The 8,113-nt window shown below is 38.9% G+C and overlaps 1 pseudogene across 1 annotated transcript; it reads left to right on the top strand.

Moving 5' to 3' along the window:
* Positions 1-7,413: 7,413 nt before the first annotated feature.
* On the top strand, positions 7,414-7,853 carry LOC117097500 (annotated as a pseudogene). The gene has a single exon (XR_004442967.1). The product of XR_004442967.1 is annotated as a COP9 signalosome complex subunit 9-like (transcript).
* The last annotated feature ends 260 nt before the right edge of the window (positions 7,854-8,113 follow it).

The following is an 8,113-nucleotide window of genomic DNA, read 5'->3' as shown; positions in this document are numbered from 1 at the left end:
GGTCAGGCAATATTTCCAGTGTTAATTGCTTTGACACTTTATTGAATATGAAGTATGTTCTAGTCATTACACTTACAAGGAAAAGAACAAACCAGTGAAACAAACTGCGTTTGTCTTGGCAAATTTCATCTAATGATACTATTTAATCCATATGTAAGGCTTTCCATTTTTTCCAGAAATACAGTTTTAGCCAGATCATCTAAAACTGGATTTTATTTATCTCTCTTACCTGAATCATTTTTGATGTAATTAGAAAATTTAGTTCCTCAGTTCAAGAGAAACTGTAGCAGCTGATTAAAAATGCATGCCACCTCCCTATATGTCTGTTACTCGCTTTTTATCTGGGCCCGCTCACCCACGCAGGCACCCATACACACACTCTCTCTCTCTTTTTTCCCTCCTTGGCTCTATATGATAAAAGGGTGTCAAAGATGTTTATGACATAACCTTTTCTGACACAAAGCTATACAGAAATCCTCTCTTTCTTATGGCAATGTGACAACATGTAGCCCAAGGGGACAAATCAATTTGTTAGTAATTGCTCATTTGAATATTAGTGATAATTCATTCAACATCAACAACGAATTTTACAGCTTTCCCAGATTTGACATCTGCACAGGTATTTCTATTCCCTTGCTTAAATCATACAAAGGATTTAGAACCTGCAAGGATTGTTTATTTTAAAGAAAATCTATTCCTTTGAACTCCCTTTTGGTCTGACCTTCCTTATTATAGTGATATCTTGTCTCATCAGTCAGGGAATTTTCAGTGTTGCAGCAAGACTTTGTCATTGTGTAAATCTCACTGATAGAGACCTAGAAAACATACAGACATGCATTCTTATACAGAAACACACACATATAGGTACACATGCAGTTTGAATAGAGTAGGTCAGCAGAGCATTCTGCTAAGGTCATTATCATCTATGAATTGGACTGCCTTGTCAATGACCTTGAGAAATGAAGTAGAAAGTACAGATGGAGTGGATTTTATAGCCTTTTCGTAAGACGCATTTTTGGGGGTGTTATCAGTTACTCCTCTCTTTTTTCTTTCAACATTCAACCTTTGAGATTAGGTTCAAATAATCTCTTAACTGATAGGGCAGAAGGTTGTATTTTTAACTTGACTTGTCCAAAAGGTGTTCATCAGTTACTTCTCTACGTATAGCACAAATGAACCATGACATGGGCGGGTTACTCCTGTCAACCGTCTCACCAGGCTGTGTACATGATAGAATAGGCTATTGTGACTGGTATTGATTGGAAGAGGCTAGGGAGAAATTAGCAGCTGGAGTCCTGTTTTCTCCATTCTACAGGCATGATCTTAGGCTATCTCTCCATGTGCACCATGAAACAAAGAGCTGAGTCAATTTCTCTGCTAATTCTAATCAGCTGAGGCTTGCAGAGAAGGGAGCGTGAGCTGGGCAGATATGTCCAGTAGCAGCAGACACCCCAGCAAAGAGACAAAGAACCACCCAGGAGCTTCACATCCTGTTATTCTAGAAAATGCTGTGCCTTAAGGTGAATTGGTTCCTGAATATGATTGGCTTCAATTTGAAACTCTCTCAAAGTCTACCTGAGGTTTTTCTGTTTTGTAAAATAAGCTTATTTAAATTGAGCACAATTTCATCTCATCTGGTCCACTTTGTTTTCAAGGGAACTTAGATACCCTAAATATGTATCAACTCAAAATTATTAGAGTGGTAATCAAGAGCATTAGAACTAATGGGATCTCTCCCCTGAAGTCAATATTGTTTAGTATAAATGTATTTGAATCCTACCTTTCCTGCTTACTAGCTGTGTGATCTTGAGCAAGCTAAAATAAACAAAATCACAAAATGCTTCCTAATAATTAGTTTGTTGTGAGAATTAAAGGGAATTTCAAAGGCATTTAATATACACACATATGTGAACTTATATGTCTATTCATATATTTATGTGTGACAGTTTTAAAACATGGCTGTAAATTCTTTAATTCTGCTCCCATTGAGAGGAGAAGTTTGTGTCTTCTCCCCTCGAATCTGTGTGGGCTTATCCGCTTCAATGAATCCAGTACAGTGGAAGCGATGCTGTGTGACTTCTGAGGCCAGGTTATAAAAGGCCATGTTGTTTGTGCCTTATTCACTAAAACGTTCTCACTTGGAGTCCTGAGCTACTATGTAAGAAGTCTGGCCATCCAGAGACCACCATGATGTGAGGAAGCCCAAGTCATATGAAGAGGTCAGGAGGAGGCATTTGGTTGATGGGTTGGCGGTCTCTGCTGAATCCAACTTTGAGTCGTGCCAGCTCAGGCACCAGATATATGAGTAGAAAACCTTCCAATGATTCTAGCCCTGAAATATTTGAGTCATCCCAACTGTTTGAGATTTTTCACCTGGAGTTCCAGACTTTGTGAAGTAGAAATAGATTCTGTAAGCCTAATAACATGGTATTGTTTTATGTTACCAAGTTTGAGGCTGGACACGGCGGCTCACGCCTGTAATCCCAGCACTTTGGGAGGCCGAGGCGTGTGGATCACCTGAGGTCAAGAGTTCAAGACCAGACTGGACAACATGGTGAAACCCTATCTCTACTAAAAATACAAAAATTAGCATGGTGTGGTGGCAGGCGACTGTAATCCCAGCTACTTGGGAGACTGAGGCAGGAGAATTGCTTGAACCTGGGAGGTGGAGGTTGCAGTGAGCCAAGATTAGGCCACTGCACTCCAGCCTGGGTGACAGGGAGAGATTCTGTTTCAAAAAGAAAAAAAAAAAAGTTTGAGGTAGTTCCTTACACAGATTATATCTATCCTATCTGTCTGTCTGTCTGTGTGTCTGTCTGTCTACCTATCCATTCATCTATATCTCCCCCATGCCCCATTCCTCATTCCTGAGAACATGGTTCATGCTCAACGCATGAGAGGATGCCAAAAGACATATTGGGTTAGTAAATGGCTAATAGTTTAGATTGAAATCATTCAAACTGAAATAAACAACTGGTGAAGAAGCTGAGAGGTGCTGCTGTCTCGTAGGCAATATAATCTTTGAGTTTTATATCTTATTATTGTCTTAGTAAGCTTGTGCTACCATAACAAAATACTATAACCTGGATGGTTTAAAGAGCAGAAATTTATTTTCTTACAGTTTTTGGAGGCTGAAGTCCAATTTCAAGGTGTCAGCATGGTTGGCTTCTGGTAAGGGCTTTCTTCCTGGCTTGTATATGGCTGTCTTCTCACTGTGTCCTCACATGGCAGGGAGAGAGTTTCTTCTTATAAGGGCACTAATCCTATCTTGAAGACCCCATCTTCAGGACCTCATCTAAGCCTAATTCTCTCTAAAAAGTTCTCATTTCTAAGTACCATCACATTTAGGGGTTGGGGCTTCAACACATGAATTTTGGGGGGACATAATTCAGTCCATAGCAGTCATTTTATCACATGGAACTATTTCTGGTGCTAAGAAAGAGAGAGAGAGGAAGGAAGAAGGAAGGAAGGAAGGAAGGAAGGAAGGAGGAAGGAAGGAAGGAAGGAAGGAAGGAAGGAAGGAAGGAAGGATGGAAGGAAGGAAGGAAGGAAAGAAGGAAGGGAAAGGGAAGGGAAGGAAGGGAAGGAAAAAAATAGACTTCCCCATCTACCTCCTCCTGAGGTAACCAGTTTTATATTTTTTGATATATAACCTTCCATGTCTTTCTCTATAATCATACAAAATAAAATGTTGTAGGTTTTTTTGGGGGGTGTTTTTTGTTTGTTTGTTTTGTTTTTGCTTTTGAGACAGGGTCTGGCTGTGTTACCCAGGCTGGAGTGCAGTAGTGCAATTACAGCTCACTGCAACCTTGGTCTCCCAGGCTCAAATAAGCCTCCCACCTCAGCCTCCTGAGAAGCTGGGACCACAAGTGCACTCTACCATGATTAGCTAAATTTTGCATTTTGTGTAAAGATGGGGTTTCACCATGTTGCCCAGGCTACTCTGAAATCCCTGGGCTCAAGTAATCCACCCACCTCAGCCTCCCAAAGTGCTAGGATTATAGGCGTGAGTTACTGTGCCCCGCCATAAAACGTTTTTTCTTTAGAAAACATTAGGGTATGTTTTTAAGTAAATATTGTTATATTACTTTTTCAGTAAGTAAGAATTGGGAAAAGTTTTCAAAATCTCTGTCAACGCATGCGATATAGGGTCGATATAACTACTATACAAAAACTCCCATAAATGTATAAGAAAAAGACAGCTAGCTTAATAGAAATATGCTTAGGATATAAAAAGCAAATGAGTAAAGGCATAATGCAGGATAACAAAAATGTATGCAAATAAATATATGCAGAGATACTAAAATTTCTGGTGGTTAGGAAAATGCAATTTAAAATGGTGAGATACCATTTTTCACTTATTGGACTGGAAAATATTAAATAGGTATGCATTCAAAACAGGCAAAACTCTGCAGTATTTCTGCATATTGTTGGAGGTAGTAGAAATATTTTTGAAAATAATCAAGCATTATTTTATAAAATTACAATGTGCCTATCCACTGACCTGGTAATTTTACTTTCAAGAATAAATTGAAAATATAAACATCAGTATGCATGACTCTATGTATAGGAATACTTACTCTAGGATTGGTTGAAACAGCAATAATTTGGGAAAATAGGGTCATGGTTTAACACATTGTATAACTATACTAAAGAATATCTTGCAGCTATTAGAAAGTATAAATTTAAACATTTTCATAATATGTTGTCAACTTAAAAACATATCCTAATGTTGCCCAGACTGGTCTCAAAGTCTTGGGTGAAAGTGATCCTCCCACCTCAGGCTCCCAAAGTACTGGGGTTACAGAAGTGAGCTGCCATACCCAGCCTCATTTTTTTTCCCCCAAGTTTCTATAATACATTTATCACAACAAGCATGTCTTACAGTAAAGTTGAAAAACATTTAACATCCTATAGTCTAGCTAGGCACCCAAACCGTCTCATTTTCACTAGGTATTTTACTTCCTCCTTTGAAAGCTTCTATTCATTCATCCTTGATTGTGTATTTCATAAATTTTAGGCTGGTGCCTAAAATTTAATGCCTGTAATTTGCCTTGTGCTAGGAAAATTACAAAGAGCAGTATTTGACCACAGCCAGTATCTAGAATTGTAGAATGTAGCAGAGCTGGAAGGAACTTGAAGATATTCTCATCCAAACCCTTCATTCTATAGATGATGGAATTGAGGTCCACAGAGAGAGACTGACTTGCTCAAGGTTACATCATAGTGAATGACATTTCCATTCTGAATTTAGCCAATCATAGATACACATGAAATCTACACAAAATAAAATAGAAAATGTGGTAAAATGTACTCATGAATCCAAATAACAACCAGTGTTTGTTGGGAATTCAATTATTCCTTAGGCACTGAGTTCAGGACTAAGTGTCTATCACACTTCTTTAGGTTCTGACTAATTTTTCAGTGCTTATTTTTATAGTAGTCTATATACAAAATCTGGATTGTAGATTTTGTTTGTAGATTTAGTTTTGCATTGTAGAATTAGTTTTGCATTGTAGAAAAAGAGATTGTAGCTACTCTTTTTCGTGACTGTTCTTTTCCTTTTTCTTTTCCATTACTGATTGCAATATCAGTCAAGTAGCCTCTCCCTATAAAGTAACCTTCTTAATCAAGAGATAAACTTATTTAAACAGGATCTGCTAATGATTAGAAAAATTTGAATTTGCACCATAAGATTTTCATGAAACTTTCCATCAGTTCCTAAAGAGATCTACAAAAAAATTGAACAAAAAATGTAAACTTTTCCATATGGAACCGGAAAAATAATTCCGTATTCAGCATATTCTGGCTAGGTGTGGTGGCTCACGCCTGTAATCCCAGCACTTCGGGAGGCAGAGGTCAGGAGTTCAAGACCATACTGGCCAACATGGTGAAACCCTGTCTCTATTAAAAATACAAAAATTAGCTGGGTGTGGTGGTGTGCACCTGTAATCCCAGCTGCTCAGGAGGCCGAGGCAGGAAAATCACTTGAACCGGGGAGACAGAGGTTGCAGTGAGCCAAGATCGCACCACTGTACTCCAGTCTGGAAGACAAAGCGAGACTCCGTCTCAAAAAATATATATACATACAATAGCACTTTCTGAATAGAAGTTGGTTACTTTGGAAAGTTGTGGGAAACCCAGAATTGTTTGAATTGTGAAAAGTCAGATATTGTAAACAGTTAAGCCCATTGAAGTGACTGTGTTTCCTATGTGATTTCACTTCTCTTTTCACACTCTCTTGTCACTGACGTACAGACTTCACAATTGAACAGAAGCTATTGAATGGGGTGGGTGAAGACCAAATGTTCTTATAAAATTCTTTTATTTATTTATCTGTATTTAAACATACTTATTGCTTATCTAGCCTATCACTTTATAATACTTTTTAAATATTTAGTATATGATTTTGCTAGAGAGTGCTGCTTAGTATTCCTTGTCAGCTTTAGTGGAAGAGAGTGCCAATATTTCAGCCTTTCTGAAAGGGTTTAAAGTGTATTTATGCTGGAATACTCTTATTTTTACCCAGTGTGTACCACTTTTATAATGAAATGGACTATTGAAAGGCTTTTAAAATGCAATATAAATTAATATTTTTGGGCTAGGCACGGTGACTCATGCCTGTAATCTCAGCATTTTGGGAGGCTGAGCCAGGCGGATCACGAGGTCAGAAGTTCGAGACCAGCATGGCCAACTTGGAGAAACCCTGTCTCTACTAAAAATACAAAAAATTAGCTTGGCGTGGTTGTGCATGCCTGTAGTCCCAGCTACTCGGGAGGCTGAAGCAGGAGAATCACTTGAACCCCAGAGGCGGAGGTTGCGGTAAGCTGAGATGATGCCACTGCACTTCTGCCTGGGCAACAGAGCAAGCCCCTGTCTCAAAAAGTAAATAAATAAATTAATTAAGTAAATAAATTTATGTTTTCTTGCATTCGAGATAGTGCACAAACAAGTCTTCGGGAAAAAGGAAGGATGTCAACTAAAACTTTCTTCTGTTTTTAATGGTATATATGCTAAGCTGTATTTACTTAGTCTACTAGATGTATACCATTGATGTGTGGGTGAGGAAGGAGAAATAGTCTAAATTAAGGACATGAGAGTTTTACCTCTTTATCTCAAGGATTCAACATGCATATTTAAATAAACATGATAATAATAGTGAAATATCCTTTCCTCATGGCAGAGACGAAGTTTTTTTTAACACAAAGAATAATTTCATTATTATTGGACTAGAGGAAATGTGGCCTAGTGGCGAAAAGTGATGGTGTCTGGGGTCTGAATCTCTCTTCGCCAGAAGACAGCTATACTATGTGAATTGGGATGTTATCTGAGCTTTCCAAGCCTGTTTTCCATCTATAAAGAGGAGATAATAGTTGTACCTATGTCTCTGAGTTGTTAGAATATTAAGATACAAGATATAGGCGCATCCGAGATGAAGCCAGCCATGGACGAGATGTTCCCCGAGGGCGCCGGGCCTTACGTGGACCTGGACGAGGCAGGAGGCAGCACGAGGCTCTTGATGGACTTGGCAGCCAATGAAAAGGCCGTTCATGCAGACTTTTAAAATGATTTTGAAGATCTTTTTGATGATGATGACACCCAGTGAAATGACCTCTGGCTGCAGGTGGGGCCAGGCCCTTGGTACAGAGTTGCGGTGTGAGCCTGCGCAGGACAGTTTCAGGTGGTTTTAAATAACACGTGGAAATTCCTTGAATTTAGGACCTGGTTAACCAAGAAAGATAAGAATGTTCTTCACCACCTAGATGAGGCTGTTCATCTCCGAACATGACCAGGTTTTGTCCTCACTCCAACTAAAAGAAAGCAATGTCACGTGCAAAAAAAAAAAAAAAAAAGATATAAGATATATAAGTTCCCTAGCAGGGAGCATGGCACACTGGAGAAGATCAGTAAGGGTTGGCTATTGCTATTATTATTGCTCTTATTCTTACTTGAAAACATGCATAGAGGAAGTTCTCATTGAAACCAGTGACTTCAAAAGAGCACGCAGGGCTTGGCAGGCAGTAAGGGTTTTGAGCATCTGTTGGGTGCCAGACAGTACTTTCATAGGGCAGTTGACCTAGTTTCCAGAGGAGTCTGAGAGTATTAACCTGGA

The sequence above is a fragment of the Trachypithecus francoisi genome, unplaced genomic scaffold (assembly GCF_009764315.1).
Source record: "Trachypithecus francoisi isolate TF-2019V2 unplaced genomic scaffold, Tfra_2.0 Lachesis_group15, whole genome shotgun sequence".
Taxonomy (NCBI): Eukaryota; Metazoa; Chordata; class Mammalia; order Primates; family Cercopithecidae; genus Trachypithecus; species Trachypithecus francoisi.
The sequence above is the reverse complement of the archived record's forward strand: the minus strand, read 5'-3'. Positions and strand labels throughout refer to the sequence as shown.